Source organism: Typopeltis vanoorti, chromosome 10 (genome assembly GCF_054136105.1).
Source record: "Typopeltis vanoorti isolate ZY-2024b chromosome 10, IOZ_Tvanoo_1.0, whole genome shotgun sequence".
Lineage (NCBI taxonomy): Eukaryota > Metazoa > Arthropoda > Arachnida > Uropygi > Thelyphonidae > Typopeltis > Typopeltis vanoorti.
In genome coordinates this window covers 134,970,369-134,988,858 of record NC_143558.1, presented here as the reverse complement: position 1 = coordinate 134,988,858, position 18,490 = coordinate 134,970,369, and the positions used below count along the sequence as shown (strand labels likewise).

Here is an 18,490-nt window from a genome sequence, read left to right as displayed (position 1 = left end):
GAAAAACCCTAGAGTTTTTTTTAGATATGTGGCAAGTAGAAAGAAGAATGATCATGGAAAGATGAAGTTAAGGGATGAAAGTGGTAGAATGGTAACTGCTGCAGAAGACATTGAGATACTCAGTGATCAATTTATAAGTGTGTTTCATCCTGATCTGGGTGGAATCATAAGGAACTTAAGTGTAGAGGACATAGGAGAGGATGGCTTAATTGTGAGTGAGCAGGAGGTATTTGAGGAAATAAATAACCTTGATGTTAATAAGGCGATAGGATTTGATGAAATATCACCACGCATCTTAAGAGAATGTTCTAGGGAACTGGTAGTAGCATTGGCATGCATGTTTAACAAAAGTTTTGCAACATCACAGGTTCCAAGGGAGTGGAAGGAGGGTAAAATTGTTCCACTGCATAAAGGCAGTGATAAGGCTGTAGCATCAAATTATAGACCGGTCTGTATATCTGGAGTTGTGGTGAAGGTCCTGGAGAGATTGGTGAGAAGTAGGATACAGAAATGGGTTGATAACAGCAGTATTCTCTGTGATTATCAGCATGGATTTGTTAAGGGGAGAACATGTTTCACTAACTTACTTATGTACTATAACAAGGTGACAAATACCTTGGACATACATGATGCATATACAGTGGTGTACTTGGATTTTGCAAAGGCTTTTGATAGACTGCCACATGACAAGCTCTTAAATAAATTGAAACAGATGGGATTGGATAACAGACTTCTGTATTGGATCGGTGACTGGCTGTCAGATAGGTATCAGAAAGTTGTATATGGAGGTGCAGTATCGCAAAAGAGAAAGGTCACCAGTGGTGTGCCACAGGGGTCAGTTTAGGGGCAATTGTTGTTTTCAATTTGTATGTTAATGATATGGGGTTGGGTTTAACTAGTGATATCAGCTGTTTGCAGATGATGAAAACTGGGGAGAGCAATGCACAGTCAGGCTGATGATAATGCCTTACAAGAGGACTTGAATAGATTGCATGAATGGGCAGGTAAGTGAAAACTGTCAGTTTGATGTTACCAAGTGTAAGGTTTTGAAATTTGGTAAGCAACGATGGGATGCAAAGTATATACTTGCTGGGGAAACTTTATTAGAAGTAGAGGAGATGAGAGATCTAGGAGTGATGGTGGACAAGGACCTGAAATTCAGTGGCCACATTGCACAAGTTGTGAGAAGACATCACGTTGAATAATGGCAATGATGCAGAGAACCCTGACATGCAGAAATAGAGAGGTTATGATTCCATTGTATAAGGCCTTGATCAGACCTCATATGGATTACTGTGCACAGATTTGGTTGCCAGGTTTTCATGGTGATGAGGATATGTTGGAAAGGGTACAGGGAAGATTCACAAAGGGTGGCCTTTGGAATGTGGAGTACGAGGACAGATTGAGAGAATGCAAGTTGCAGAGCCTCTTGAATGGGAGGAAGATGGGGGGAGGGATATGATTGAGACATAAAAATAAACTGGTCAGGGGTTGTTATCAGGTAGACATGGAAGAGATTTTTCATAGAATGGTAGAGGGGAGTAGAACAAGAAATCATTGCTGGAAACTGTATAAGGAGGGTGTGAGCAAAGGAGTGAGAAGCAGGTTCTTTGCACGAAGAGTGGTTGATGAGTGGAATGCATTGCCCGAGTGTGTTGTGGATGTGGACACATCGAATCAATTGAAGATGCAGTTCGATGAGCATTGTATGCAATAGCGAGTACCTCCCACGATGAGTCTCTGACTCCATGGAGGTCGGGTGTTGTTGATAATAATAATAATTGTATTTTTCTTTGTGTTCTACTTTTTCTGTATTGTCTTCTTTCTTCAATTAAATCTAATATTTGTTCAGTTATCCATGGTTATTATCTTTTATTTAATTCCGATTATCATTATTGTTTCTGTTTTCCTTAGCATTTTCTTGTGTTAGGTTTTTAGTGGTTTCTTGGAATTGTCTTTTGGTGTTTTCCTTTTTTAGTTTCAATATGTTGACTTTTTTTTTTTTTTTAAATTGTGTTTTCATTAATACAAGGTTGTGGTCACTATCAACACCTGCTCCTGGAAAGGCTTTACTAAATTTGACTTGGTTTTTAAATCTTGCTTTAATCATTATATAATCAATTTGATATCTATTTGTGTTGCCGGGTGCCTTCCAAGTGAATCTTCTTCTTTTGTGTGTTTGAAATATTGTGTTTGTGATTATTAATTCCTTCTGTTTGCTGAAATCTACTAGATGTTGTCATCTGTCATTTCTCTGTCCTAAGCCAACTTTCCTACAGTATTATCCTCCTTTCCTTCTCCTGCAATTGCATTCAAATCTCCCATTATTATTGTGTTGTCTCTTTGTTTGAATATGTTCCATATCTTCAATTTGCTCATACATTTCAGTTATTTCTTCATCTTTGTGTCCCGTCGTGGGCATATAGAACCATTATAATGTTTAGGTTTACTGGTTCAGAATGGATGCTAATTGCCATGATTCTGTCACTGTGTTTGATTATTGTGGTTACTTTTTTTGTCTAAGTGTTTTTCTTGAGTATTATTGCTACCCCTGCTTTATCTTTCTCTCTACCTGAGAATATTATCCTGCAGTCGTTGCTCCAGAAATCACCTTGATCTTGCCATCTTGTTTCACATATTCCCAGTATGTCTATATTAAGCCTCATTTCCTTTTTGATGTTTCAAGTTTTCCTATTTCTAATAGGGTTTTCACATTCCATGTTCCTCCATCCATCAGTGGTTCTAACAAGCACTTAAGTTTTCAGGTGGAAACCTCCCACTATCTTCGTATGAGACTGGCTAACTCACCTTTCATCAAAAGAAACCAGATAAAGATTCCTCACATCATGGACAGAAATTGAAGCCAGGTCTTTCTGACCAGAGTTGGAAAGACCTGGGTTCCATGTGTGTATAATTTTTCTGCTACTCTCTCTCTCTCTCTCTCTCTCTGTCTGTATCAGGATTTCGCTGGTTTATGACCTGAGAAGCTTGATTTCTCCCCCTGCCAGGTATGACTCCTCTCATGGAGGCTCCATCGCCAATCTCATTTTGATTGTTTCTAGTTTCCATGCTGCTTTTTCTAGGGATATTAATGTAGTAGTCCCCCCCCCCTTGCTTTCCACATTACAGTGTCACAACCCTTACAAACCAGTCCAATAAATTGGTCTGGTTTGTAAGTTTCTGGTTATGAGACTTTCTAACATCAATTGTCTTCAGCCTCGGACTAGTACTGGTTAGTTGCTGCTGCCCACTACCAGGGTTTCTATCGGAGTTTCCCTCTCTTAGGTATCTCTCTCTTAGTCCGGCTCCTACCCAGCTTGGGTGGTGCTTCTGGTAGTTCTACTACTGCTGGGATTATTGGGAAATTAATCTTGCTTCAATGATCCCAAATACTCTTGGGATTATTGAAGCAAGCAAGCTCCATCACCATGTGAAGGTGGAGATACCATCGGGGGAGGGGGGGGGGGTAGAGGATGATGAGCCTATATCCAAATGTTTGTATTCAAATCATATTAAGAATGATAGGAAGTAAGCCTTTTGGTTGGAAAAAACAGGAATTAAATTTTCATCAATACTTTACAGGAAATTTATCAAAAAAAGCTTTTTTCAACAGAGATTACCCAATCTCATAGCCAGTTTATGAGAAGTGCACTTTTCACCTCATAAAAAGATATTAAAAGAATAAATAATTGAAAGTTTTTTTTCACTTGATTACAAAGTAAATTATACTTGACAAGAAATTATACTCTTGTTTAATCCTTAACCCAAGCGTTAGCAAACAAAGTTTTGCATGAAATATCTTCATAACTAGGCTATTTGTATATAGAGGCTGTTGACTTAATACAGTGTTTCCCAACGTTTTTTGGATCATGCCCCATCTCAACGCCTCAAAGATTTTGATTCCCCCCCCCCCAGCATAATAGTCAGCCAAGTTCTGAAAAAGTATAATATAAATAAGTATTTTAAATAAAAAAAGGAACATAGGTAAAACTGTTTTTAATTTCACTTTCTTCAATGAATATAAATTTTTATATTACGCTTTGTAATATAAAATTATAAAACATAAATCTAACTGAACTCGGGAAAACAAAATCCAAGTTAATGTGATCCTTGAGCTTGGTGTCTGCTGCAAAGAGTTTTTATTTGAGGTATTAATTTAGTCAATTTCAATCTCAAATTCACACGGTTTGTGATATCCAGATGATTTCTTTTTTTTTTTTTTTTTGCAGTAACAAGTCATTTACAGCAATAAAGCCTGTCACATTCAGCTAAATATGACAACAGAAAGGGCAACAGCAAATTTTTGCAAAACTAGTTGAATTTCGGAATTTCGTTTGTCTCATCAGAAAGCCATGACATTGTTCCTTTTATGTTGAATAAAGTTCTAATAGACTTATCATTTTGCTTTTCTGAGAGTTCTTCTTGTTACTGTATTTATGTTGACAGCTGTATTAGTGTTGTCAGCTTTTTTTTTTTTTTTCTCAGAAAAAAAAACTTTCTACAACTAGGCTATTTGTATAATACTCTGATCCAGAGTATTTTCATAATAAGCTAATACAACTTTCTGTTATTTGTATATGGATAATATATGATTTCTTCATTAATTCAACATTGGTATCTTCTTGGGTCCCCAACTGATGATATTTCATAAGTTTATGCTTGCAGTTGTACAGCAGAAGAGTGTGAGAGGGAAGATAGCATGTGTATTACCTACATGTGAAAATGCAGAGTTGAGTAGAAGAGCATCAATAATGAATGGCATGATAGTGAGAATGTGTCAAAAAGAGCGCCTTGGATTGTGTGTATGCTATGGAGTGGATCTGAGGATAGAAGAGAGCTGTATGTGAGAGACGGACTATATCTGAATGAGGAACAAAGAAGAATGTAGGCATCTGGAAAAAATATTGTTCTCAAGGCAAGTGAGAATATTAGTGCACGGAAACTAGTTGCCAGGGTGAATGGAAGCAGCGGTGGCCTCTTGTAAGAACAGACACTGGGAAGATGAGGGAACATATGCTGTGCAAAGTCAAATGGAGTCTGGAGGAAATAATAATAGGTATAGAAATAGTGACAATTCATTAATGCTTCTTTATACAAATTCTAGGAGTATCACGAATAAAGGAGATGAATTAGTTGCATAGCTAGTCAGCCCATACAAAGATTATTGGGACAGGTGAAACATGGTTGACAGAAAATGATGTATGGAAAGAAATAGAAGGATATAGCATATTTTGGCAGGACAAGAAGAGCAAATCTAGTGCTGGGGTATTGCTTATAATAAGTGTGTCTCAGGTCATGAGATTGACGTAGTGGATGAAAGTCAGAATGCGATAGAAAATTGTGATGTAACACCAGATAGCACTGAGAGTGAGTTTAAAAGTAATATGGTTGAAGGCAAGAGTAAAAGTACAGAGCAAGAGAATGGTTTTACTGATATAATAAATGAAGAGTTAGCTGCAATGAGGGAGATAGCTCAGTTTCACAGAGTGATACATAGGGCAAAGTGGCAGCTTGAATGATTACAAAAATGTCTACAGAGTGGATCAGCTAACAAACAGAAGCAAGTGTGTGATAAGATAAATGAAAACATAATCGGGAGTGAAAGAAAAATTAAGGAATGCATGTTATATGGTGATTCAGTAATAAAAAGGTGTAATAGATGAGAGTTTGACAAAACTGTGCTTTCCGGGTGCAAAAATTAATAATGTATGAGAGTCTGTGCTCTAATAAGGTGAAAGAAATTGTAGTGACCGGAATGAATGATTTAAAAGGTGAAATATTTGCTATGAAAGAGGACTTGAAAGAATTACTAGAGGTTGCAAAAGAAAAGAGTGAGAGATTTAAAATAGTGAGTCTGTTGCTAGGGTATGACAGAGTAGAGTTGAAGAGGAGGGCCATAATTGCGAATGACTATGCGTAGGTTATGCAGGAGGAGTGGTGTGGAGTTTGTGGATGTGTGGAATGAGTTTGATGGGCGAAAGGACTTATACAAGAAGGATGGTTTGCATCTGAATGGATTTTAGTGTTCGGAGATTGGAAAAATTGTTGCTGAATGAAGTGAAAGTGGATGTGCAGAATAAGGAAAACTAGAACTTTTAGGAAGAGGGAAAGCTATTGAGTGAATATGCAGACATCAGTGAAACATATGAGTGTAAGAATGTGTATAATATGCCTGAGTTAGTATGAAGGATAACAAACCAGAATGGAATAGTTAGTATAAGGCATCAAGATAGGGGTGGGACTAGGGGGCTTTTGCACTTTATGTACACTAATGCGAGGAGTATTACAAATAAGGAGGAGGAATTTTTGGCCTTGGGTGACTCTTCCTGGCCACAGATTATTGGCATTAGTGAGACATGGCTAACACAAGATGATATAGTTAGTGGGATACAATGTGAAGGGTATAGTGTGTTCAGGAAAGACAGAGAGAAAAGAATGGCAGGAGGAGTGTTATTGATGATAGCTGAACTGCAGCCAAAGAGAATAGAAGTTCAATTTCAGGATAGTGAAAATAGCACATTTGAGGCTATCTGTTGAGATTGAGGTCAGCAGAAAAAATTTACAGTTGGGTGCTGCTACAGACCAGGCGATGGAATAGATAATGGAGATAGTATGCATAGGCAAATAGACTCAATGAGTGGAGGATAGGTGGGGAATTTCAACTATGGTAACATTGATTGGAAGGAAGAGAGGCCACATGGGAGGAAGGAAATGGATTTTATGCAGTTACTAAAGAATAACTCCCTGAAACAACATGTAATGGAATATATTAGGAGTTCGAGAGTGCTCAATCTAGTAACTGCATCTGAGAATTTGACTATAATGAATATGACCACACTGCCACCAATTGGTGAGAGTGATCATAAACCTGAGCGGTGGCTAAATGTGTGGAATTTTAAATTTTTTAAGACAGAATACACATGGAATTACTGGCTGGTAAGTATGACAAGCTTAGGAGATTGCTTGGATCAGTGCCATGGCATGTAAAACTGCAAAGGCTGGATGTTGATAGTGCATGGGAAGTAGTAAAGGAGCATTTGAAGGAGGTAATGGCTGACTGTATACCTAGAGTCCGGATAGTAAATCAAGTGGGCATTAAATGGATGAATAACACCATTAAGCTTGAGCTGCAAAAAAGAAACAATTGTGGAGGGAATTTAAGGAGAAAGGTGACCTGCAGGAACACGAATAGTACAAAGCAGAGGCCAGAAGGGTAACTAGTGTGGTAAGAAAAGCAAAAGCAGATTATCAAAGGAAATTAGCAATGCAAGCTAAAGAGAATCCCAAACTGTTCTTTCGATATGCTGCAAATAAAAGAAAAAATGTATACGGCAGATTGATTTTAAGGAATGCCGATGGTAAAGAGGTAACTGAATAAGGTGAAATAGTAGAATTACTAAGCGAACACTTTACAAGATCATATCATCCAGGTGGTGACATTGCAGGAATAAATGAACCAATAGCTTATATGGGAATTGTGAATGAAGTGGAGGAGAATAGTCTATTACAAAACCTCAATGTCAATACTTCTATGGGATTGGATGGTATATGAGCTCGTATCGTACGTGAAGCGGCTAAAGAATTGTCAGTGCCCTTGACCATTTTGTTTAATTTGAGTTAGGAGGAGGTGGTGGAAAGAGGGGAAAATAGTCCCAGAGGTTCCAAGACTGCTGTTGTAAATTACCGACCGATCAGCATATCAAAAATCGTTGTCAATGTCTTGGAGAAAATAGTCGAGAGGAAAATACAGGATTGGATAGATGAAAATGGGATACTGTATGGGGGCCAGCGTGGTTATGTGAAGGGTAGATCATGCCTCTAACTTGCTCACGTTTTATAACACAGTGATGGCTGAACTGGATAAGGGTAATGGGTTCACAGTGATTCTACTGGACCTTGCTAAGGCTTTGACAGGATACAACATGGAATTCTAATCAATAAACTGCAGCATATGATAGATATAGGGTTGGTGAGATGGATAGGAGGGTGGTTGATGGAGAGATATCAGAAAGTGGTTTATTCAGGAGTAGAGTCCAAAAGACGGCCTGTGACTAGTGGTGTGCCGCAGGGTTCTGTTCTTGGACCACAACTGTTCAATTTGTTCATTAACGATATAGGAAAAGATCTGAGAGGAAGTGTTCATTTGTTTGCCGATGATGCAAAGTTGGTAGAGCAATAGAGAGTGCACAGGATGTCAAAATTTTTCAAGATGATTTGGATAGTTTGGAGGACTGGGTTAAGGAGAATGGATGTCAATTTAATGTGGCAAAGTGTAAGGTTATGCATTTTGGGGTGAAAAGATTAGCAGCAGTATATCACATTGGTGGAACCGTACTCCAGGAGATTCGAGGCCAGGGATTTGGCAGTGTTAGTGGATAGGAAGTTGAAGTTTAGGGGGGCACATCACAAAAGTGGCTAAATCAGCTCATCAAATCACTTGGTTGCTGAAAAACACTTTAACAAGCAGAGACAAACAGGCTATTGTTCCTCTGTATCGAACCTTTATAAGACCCCATCTAGACTACTGTGCCCAGATGTGGGCGCCACGGTTTCTTCTTGATGGGGAGGAGGTGGAGAGGATCCAGAGACGAGTGACCAAGATGATAGCAGGTCTGTGGAATGAACCTTATGAGAACAGGTTGAAGATTTGTGGGTTGCAGAAATTGGTTGATAGGCAGAAAAGGGGTGATATGATTGAGACACTCAAATTATTTAAGGGTTTCTATAAGATTAATTCAGAAGATATTTTTGAGAATAGGACTGGTGGTGAGAGGACTAGGAGCCATACATGGAAACTGAAAAAGAGTAGTTAGCAAGGTTGTTAGAACTAGGTTTTTTACTTGGAGAGTGGTGAATGAGTGGAATAAGCTGCCAGAGTCTGTTGTGGGTGCCATGACTGTGAATGAGTTCAAGGCGAGGTATGATAGATACTGTGTGAATGTCTAATAGTTATTCTTGACATGATGTTAGGGCCTCTCTCGATGAGTCTATTGACTCCTTGGAGTTGCCCGTAATAATAATAATATCATCCAGACAGTGATCATGCAGGAATGAGGGAACCAATGGTTTATATGGGAATTGAGGTGAATGAAATGGAGGTGAATAGCATATCACAGAACCTTAATATGAATACATCTGTGGAAATGGATGGTATACCAGCTCGAGTCTTACGCAAAGTGGCAAAGGATTTGTCAATGGCCTTGACCACATTGTTTAATTTAAGTCTCAGCTCTGGGTTAGTCCTGAGGGGAAGAGGGGAAAATAGTTCCATTGCATAAAGGAGGCTCCAAGACTGCTGTTGCAAAATACCAACCAATCAGCATATCAGGAGTCATTATCAAGGTTTTGGAGAAATTAGTCAAGAGCAAAATACAGGAATGGACAGATGGAAATGGGATACTGTATGGGAGAAGCATGGTTTTGTGAAGGGTAGATCATGCCTGAGTAACTTGCTCACGTTTTATAACACATTGACTGCTGAACTGGATAAGGGTAATGGGTTTACAGTGATACTGCTAGACTTTGCTAAGGCCTTTGACAGGATACCACATGGAATTCTAATCAGTAAACTGCAGCACATAGGGATAGATATAGGGTTGGTGAGATGGATAGGCAGGTGGGTGATTGAGAGATATCAGAGAGTAGTCCAAAAGAAGGCCTTGTGACTAGTGGTGTGATGCAGGATTCTGTTCTTGGACCACTGCTATTTAATTTGTTCATTAATGATATAGGAAAGGATCTGAGAGGAACTGTTCATTTATTTGCCGATGATACAAAGTTGGGTAGAGCAATAGTGAATACACATGATGTCAAAATTTTGCAGGATGGTTTGGACAGATTGTCAGACTAGCCTAAGGAGAATGGATGTCAGTTTAATGAAGCAAAGTGTAAGGTTATGCATTTTGGGGTGAAAAGATTAGCAGCAGTATACCACATGGTGGAACTGTACTCCAGGAAATTGACGAAGCCAGAAATTTGGGCGTGTTGGTAGATAGGGAGTTGAAGTTTAGGGGCACATAGAAAAAGGCTAAATCAGCTCATCAGATCACTTGGTTACTGAAGAATTCTTTGATGAGCAGAGACAAGCAGATTATTGTTCCTCTTTATCAAGCCTTGATAAGACCCCATCTTGACTACTGTGCCCAATCTCTGGGTGCCAGGGTTTCTTCTTGATGGGGAGGAGGTGAAGAGGATCCAGAGGTGAATGACCAAGATGATAGCTGGTCTATGGAATGAACCTTATGAGAGTGGTTTGAAGATCTGTGGGTTACAAAAAATGGTTGATAGGTGGAAAAGGAGTGAGATGATTGAGACATTCAAATTACTGAAGGATTTTTACAAGATTAATTCAGAGGAAATTTTTCAGAACAGGTCTGGTGGTGGGAGAACTAGGGGCCATCCATGGAAACTGAGAAAGAGTAGTATTAATAATAATAATAATAATAATAAATTAGCAAGGTTGTTAGAACTAGGTTTTTTACTTGGAGAGTGGTGAATGAGTGAAATAAGCTGCCAGAGTCTGTTGTGGGTGCCATGACTATGAATGAGTTCAAAGCAAAGCATGATAGATACTGTGCAAATGCTGAATAGTTCTTGACATGATGTTTAGGGCCTCCCTCGATGAGTCTAAGAACTACTTGGAGTTTCCTGTAATAATAATAATAATAATAATAATAATAATAACTGATAAGTTGTGTCCTCTCAGAGTGGAGGATTTGGAGGGAAATGGCACTAACAACTTTGGGAATTGATGTTAATGTGAAAAGGATAGAAACAAGAATATAATATTTTGGCATCTTTAATTTATAGACTCTTTTTACTTGAAATTTCTTACCATTGAAAAAAGTTGAAGGAAGAAGAATATCATATATACTTTGAAATATGGAAGGATTTTATTTATTCATATAAGGAATATATATATGTGGAGGCCTAAAGTAAGTGACTGGAAAAATTTTTATATCGTGTAAAATAATACGATATACTCATAGAGACTGAAATGAATAGTTCCAAAAAAAAAAAAAGAACTTGACAAATGTCCATATAAAAACGTACAAGGTTAATAATAAAAAAAAAAAGAAGAAAAAACTGTAGGTAAATTCAACAGCATCACAATTAATCCAATATATAATTAATTTATTTTTGTTAAACATACTCCTCACAGCTTATACTTCATTATCCAGTGAAGTGCTCATCCATTATTTGTAGTTTCAATGGATTATGATTTTTTATAAATTAAAGATACCAAGAAATTATATACTTTTATTTCCTTATCCAAGTGTAGGCAAACAAGTTTGCACCTGAACTATTTTCAGGACTGGGGCAACTCGTGGTAAAGGTGTATGAGTTCACATTACTTGCCTTAGTATCCCATAATGCAAAGCACATATCCTTATGGATATGTATAATGCTATGCATTATGGCAAGGGTCATGATTTTTTGATGAATTGTTGGTATTCCATAATTTGCCTTTCAATAAATTCTCTTTTCAATGAATTGTTTTTTTCAACTGTCTTTTGATTAATTGCTTTTTTGATTAACTGTGGTTCAATGAATTGTTTTTTTTCCATTAATTATTTATTTGATTATTTTTTCCATGAATTACTTTTTCTGATAAATTGTCATTCAATGAATTGTTTTCAATGAATTTTCTGCATACCAGTGAGAGCACAAATGAATGAGTTTAAAGAATGGCATAACGGTGTCTTTTTTTTGTGTTTTTTAAGATAGGTCTCCTTCAAAGTCTTATAGGCCTGGCTGAGGTTCAACAGTGTTTTGGGTTAGGCAAAGGGATACCTAAGAAATTTATTGAGCTACATGACAGAGTAACTTTTTAGGTCACTCTTGAGTTTTGAAAACCCTGAGGATATTGAACCAATGAAATCTTGAATAAAGATTTAAACCTATCTAGGTGGTGGCTCTTACCATAATGCATGGCAATATACATATCCAAAAGAAAATAAAGTATTCTTTACATTATGAGATACTAAGACAAGCGATGTGTAGTCAACAGCTGCCATATTTAAGTAGCCTAGTCATGAAGATACTTCATGCATAAACTTTGTCTGCAAACATTTGGGGAAAGCTTAAACAAGAAAGATAAATTATAGAGCAGGAGTGAACTGGATAGACAACAAAATTCACCAGCAGTTAGAGAAGAAAAAGTTGTTATGCAAGAAGCATAAAAGGAAAGGCAGTGCATATAAATATATAATATGAGAAGAATGTAACCAAGAAGAAAAACCGGGTATTCCAAGTTGTTCTGTTATGTAGACAATGCAAAAATGTGCATAGAAGATAATTATTATTACACAGGCTTCTCATGGAGTACAAGGACCTATTGTGAGGCCAAATATTATTATTATGATGATTATGATTCAGGCCTCCATAGAGTCACAAGACTCATCGTGGGAGGTCCATCCTAGAAAACCCAAAGTCTATCAACACTCCTTGAACTCATTGACCATTCCTGCTCTCACCACTCTAACAGGAAACGCATTCCACAGTTCAACCACCCTCCATGAATGGTGACTGAATAAAACACAAAATAAACACAAAAATCTATTTAAACTTGGAGCAAACTAGTTGGAGAACAGTGATGTCTTCTCAGCAAGGAATATATATGCTGTGATCTCTGGAATTTATTATTATTATATAGATATCTCCATGAAGTCAGAAGACTCATCACAGGAGACCCATTATTCACACAATATCTATCATATCTTTCCTTAAACTCGTTCATTGACATAGCACTTACAACTACCTCTTGCACCCTCTAAGCAAAGCATAAATACATTTGACGGGTTGACACATGAGTGTTTAAACTGACAACCAAGTGTGGGCAGATTAGTGGACAGGATAGAAAACTTGATGAGAAAAAAGATATCAAAGAGTTGCCTATGAAGGAGAAGTGTCTGAAAAGGGGGTTATAAGTAGAATATTACAAGGCAGTATGCTTGGTTCACTGCTATTCAATGTATAAATAAATAATACTGTAAACAAATTGGAAAGGATGTTTACTTTTTTCTGGTGATGCAAAAATGAAGAGAGTTAATAGAAATGCAGAGCTTCAAGATGTTCTGAATCAATGGTACACTGATGCAAAGCTGAACAGAGTTATCAGAAATGTAGCCCTTCAAGATGTCAAGATGATTTGAATGAATGGTAAAGAGCACAGATAAGAGAGGACATCCATTCAATACAGCTAAATGTAAGGTCCTGTAACTTGGAATTCAGAGGTGGAAGGCTGCATGTGGTGTTGGGGAGGTGCACAGAAAGAAGTAGAGGGATAAGAGAATGATAATGAACAAGTGCTGAAGTTTCATGGGCACAATGAAAAGGTTATGAAGACAACTACAGGCACAATGGAAAGGTTATGTCTACTAAGAGTAGCCCAGATGTGGTCTGATCAAAGATGAGACCACACCTGGACTACTATACACATATCGGGTCACCTTGTTTTCTTGGTAATATAGAAAGCTTGGAGTTCTGAGGTAGTAATTAACATAATTTCAGGGTTTTGGAATGCAGACTATGAAAGTAGACTAAGGGAGTGTTCAGTGCATAGCCTAGTAAATAATAAAATGGATATGATCAAGATATATATATCAGTGGCATCATATGCCCATTTCGGTTGGGTGTGCTATCATGTGGCTTATGCAACCCACACTGCAAATTTCACTTCAATTTGACTGTATGTTTGTATTCTTATCAATGTATGAAAGTCTCAAAAGTGCATAACGCATTAGCACTCATCTTAATCGGTCCAATGCAATAAATTGTAGGATCAGGTTTTTTCTCCTGGAAACTCAGGTTTTTCGTCCCCTAAACTCAAGAAAATCGACCGTAGAACCCACATTATTTCAGACATTAAATACGAGTGTTAGGGCTAGGGACCACTAGGGACTCTCTTCACTGCGTGCCGCTTAATTAGTGATAGTGTTGGACCAGCTATCTCTGATGGGTACCAGTGGAGATTGAACTGCCCACTCAGTCTCCAAAAAGTTAGATAAGGCTAAAAACGGCCTCGCCTACTCCCTGTATATATGGGAATAAAAAGGCATTAGCTGATTTTTTTTTTTTATAATTTTAAATATGGAAAGCATAAAGGTCAAATGAACAATAGATATGCTTCACATGCTATCATTCCCAGCTATGATTCAAGATTGAATCAAAGGCTGAAATATCTCGTTTTACTTGTTTATACACAATTTCCACCCTCCTTCAACTATAACCATATAATCCACAAAAGCACTGGCAGAAAACAGGAGATTTAGTAGATCATCAACCCTGTTTCCCATTGTAAATATGGACAAAAAAGTTATAAATTATTTATAGAAAATTATTATTATACAGGCACCTCCATTTTTTTTTTTTTATGTTGGGCCCATATATGAGAGGTTGGCTGGTCAACCTATAGTACTTTAGTACCATATATGGGTAATGGAGTCTGAAGACTCATCACGAAAGACCCAATCTATCATACCTCTCCTTGAACCCATTAACAGACAAAACACTCACAACTGACTCTCCAAGCAAAAAAATCTAGTCCTCACACACATACTAACACCTTTATTCAACTTCCACGAACCCTTGTTCTAGTTCCTCTATCCAAGTGATGAAACATTTCCCCTGCATTTATCCTATAAAACCCTTTAAGCAACTTAAATGTTTCTATCATATCCCCTCTTTTTCTTCTATCGACCAACTAATGCGATCTGTCCTCATGGGGAACATTCCGCAGGCCACTCACCATTTTGATCACTTGCCTCTGAATCCTCTCCACCACTTTTCATCCCCCAAGAAACCCAGGGACCCAGACTGGAACACAGTAATCCAGATGTGGGCATATCAAGGCCTAATACAGAGGAATGACAACTTCCTTATTTCTACTTGTCAATGTGTTCTTCAATAGTCAAGTAATCTTTGAGTTACCTTACCAATATGTCCTCTAAACTTTAACTCTCTGTCTACCACCATCCCTAAATCTCCAGCTTCATCTATTTCCTGGAGTACAGTGCCATCAATGTGATACACGGCTTGTAATCTATAACATGGGTGGTTTAAAACCACTAGAATGCTGAAAAGTTGACGTGCTGTGCCATCTGTTCAAATAGCTCAAAGGTGTAAGTATCTGTGACCACACACACCTGGGTAATAATGCGAATGTAATACAACATTTATGCATTGAAAAGTGTCGTCTTCATGATGCATTAGTATGTTGTGTTTAATTTTAGGAATCACACAAAGCGGAAACAATTAGGGGAGTTTTTAATGGGAATAAATGTAAAAATATAACATTGATATTACTATTCTGTGAATGTGCACCACACACACTTACCACACCCTGAATATTCACCCCTGATATATATATATATATATATATGTGTAATTAATTTTTTAACTTGGGGATACTGTATATTAGGGTTACCAAGTAATTTTATAAGCTTGGTTATTTAACTCCTAATCCCAAGTATGCAAACAATTAAGTTTGCGCGAAACATAGTTCAAGTCTAAAGATGGTACAACACCAGGGCAACTCATTGTAAAGGTGGGTAAAGCTCTGATCACTATTCTTAGTATTTTCCCACAATGTAAAGCACATCTCTCTTTTAGTGAGATGTGCTTTACATTATGGGAGGAGTTATACTGGAGGAAGTAGGGGAGACAAGAGATCTGGGGTTGATGATTGATAGAAACCTGAAGTTTAGGGGACATATTGCAAAGGTGATGAAGGTAACACAGAGGATTGCTGCAATTATGAGGACAGTGACCTGCAGAGATAAGAGGGTTATCGTTCCGTTGTATAAGTCTCTGATCAGACCACACTTGGACTATTGTTCTCAGATTTGGTCCCCAGGATTTGAAGGGGATAAATTAACTGTGGAAAGGATACAAAGACAGATGACAAAGATGGTTTCAGGACTGTACAAGGATAGTTATGAGGATCGGCTGAGGGAATGTGGACTGCAGTTTGGTGGATAAAAGAAGGAGAGGTGATATGATTGAGACTTTTAAACTGTTGAGAAGTGGTTACAGGGTTACACTTTTGCTTGGTTGAACAGCAGGAAGGAGTGATGACAAGAGGCCATCCCTGGAAGTTACGAAAGGAAACTGTGAGCAAGAGGGTGAGAAGTGGTTTCTTTGCAGGTGGAGAGTGGGTGAACTGTGGAATGCATTGCCTGATGGAGTGGTGAGAGCGAGAACGGTCAATGAGTTTAAGGAGTGGTATGATGGACTTTGTGTTTCTTAGGGGGGACCTCCCCTTGATGAGTCTTGACAGACTTCATGTTCTTAGGAAGGACCTACGACGATGAATCTTTTGACTCCAAGGAGGCCTGAATAATAATAATAATAATACAGCAAGATATTGGAGCAAAACTGCTAGGATGAAAGGAGATTAAGTTGCAATTGAGGTAGTAAGCCATTTAATTCCTAAGTTGATTACAATACAGTACAATTGTCATTTCTTTCCATATTTTAGCTATCTGACAAACTCCACAGTCCACAATTCCTTTGTATGATATATCCTAACACTCATTCCAAAGACATCACCTACACCTGTAGAGTTTGCCAATAGGCAGAAATGTTCAAGGATCACATACAGAGGAGGTGTTTTAATCCATTGAAAGGGGGTGGTGGGGAAGAGCTAGAAGTCATCCTAGAAAATAAATAACCAGTGTAGCCAACAAGGACATGACACTTTATGTTGTGAGCGGAATATGCTGTCTAAAGGAATAAGAGCTTATCAACGTATTATAAGAAGTTGATATGCAGTGTATAACATAACTTATGCAAAGAATCGTCTGCTGTTGTAGCGATAACAAGTAATAATAATAAATTGTAAATTAACACCTTTTAATGTAAAATTGTCTAAGATCATTTTCCCACTCCAAACAACAAGTGATAGAACTGTCAAATACATGTAAGTCGTCACTTTCCATCACTTGACACGCCTCTGTAACAATATCTATATTATACATTCTGTTCGTTTCGTACATTAAAAAATAAGAATCGAACCTCAGCACCAACTGATGCAATAAACGTTGCTGTTGAAATTTTATTAATATTATCACAGTATTCCTAGTATCATGAAGTTCTATACATAAAAATCCTAAATAATTTCAAATTGAGTCAAATAATATATATCCATTATTTTGAGCATACCGGCATTGTGCTTTTATAAAATTTCTAATCTTATCATATACAGGAGATCAAAATTTATATTTATATTCATCCAGCATACTTTGAAACGCAAACCAGCACTCTGCACCACATGCCGACAAAAAAAAAAAAGGTAAAAGAAATCAGATACATCTGAGAGCATTATTTAAAAATTAATAACAATAAACGTTTTGTGTATTTATTTAATTCACAATGTAATAATAAGAAGAACAAGAAATATTCTAATGTCTGTTACTCGCAAATGACGTTAGATCGAGCTCCTGTAGACATAACTTTTAAAAACATCGGCGGCTATTCTTCAACTTTCACCATACACTCAAAATTCAAGCTATCAATGAGTCAATGCTTTTCAGGGGAGAGAGAGTGATTGAGAGCACAATAGAGAGAGGTAACGCCATCTCCTGGCGGTAAACCAGGACACCCCATATAGTCTATAATAGTGATTTTATCTCTTGACCTTCCAGGAGAGAAAGCCCTATTTGTCAGTGCCAAAGACCAACTAATTCGGGAACTATCAAATAAAGTACAAAAATAAATATCTCTGATCGACGATTAGTATCCACTAATAATCTGTGGGGTGCTTAAGGATCAAAGCTGTATAACTGAGAGGAGACCTCCACATAGCCTTTAAAGGAATGCGGAGAACCGACCAGGGCTTCTGACCTAATGTCCAATCCTCACCTTCTCGTGGTGCACCCTGTTGGGTATCTACTTGGATACTGAACGAACGAGGATGGGCTGGCAATTTGGGATTTAGCCGACCAAATTGTATTCTTATTGGTTAAACCAAAATAAAAAATGATGGTACAACATGACAAAATTTCATGCCGGCTGGGGCGTCGCCCGGTTAAACAAGGCCCACGTTGTTTTCGCCAGGGAACCAGGGCGAACAGCGAAAAGTCAGCTACTGGAACAAATCTGAAAACAAACCCCAACTCAACATCACCAGAGTTAAAGATCGGTACTATCAACGTAAGAAGCCTGAATGGCAAAGAAATGGAGCTAGCTGAGGAATTAGATAAGTACCAGATCGACATAATAGGGGTGACTGAAACAAAAAAGACCAAAACTGGTGAGATCTTTCTGAGCAATAAGTACAAAATGTTATATTCAGGCAATAACAATCAAGGAAAAGAAGGAGTAGCCATAGTATTCAACACAAAATACGAGGCTAATCTTCTTGAATGGCAGTCAGTCTCAAGTAGAGTAATGTGGGCAAATATGAGAATGGGGAACTGGACAATGAGACTTATTTGTGCCTATGGTCCCGCAGAAGGCTCTACTAAGGTAGAAGTGGAGGAATTTTTTG

The 18,490-nt window shown here is 37.8% G+C and overlaps 1 protein-coding gene across 2 annotated transcripts in view; it reads right to left on the bottom strand.

Annotated features, from left to right (window-relative positions):
* Nucleotides 1–17,460, bottom strand: part of LOC150102820 (dynein regulatory complex subunit 4-like) — a 180,262-nt gene extending 162,802 nt beyond the window's left edge. For both annotated transcript variants that reach the window (XM_090399690.1, XM_090399691.1), the window contains exon 1: nucleotides 17,417–17,460. The gene's annotated coding sequence lies outside the window, so the exon portion shown is untranslated. The remainder of the gene's footprint in view (nucleotides 1–17,416) is intronic.
* Between the last annotated feature and the right edge of the window lie 1,030 nt (nucleotides 17,461–18,490).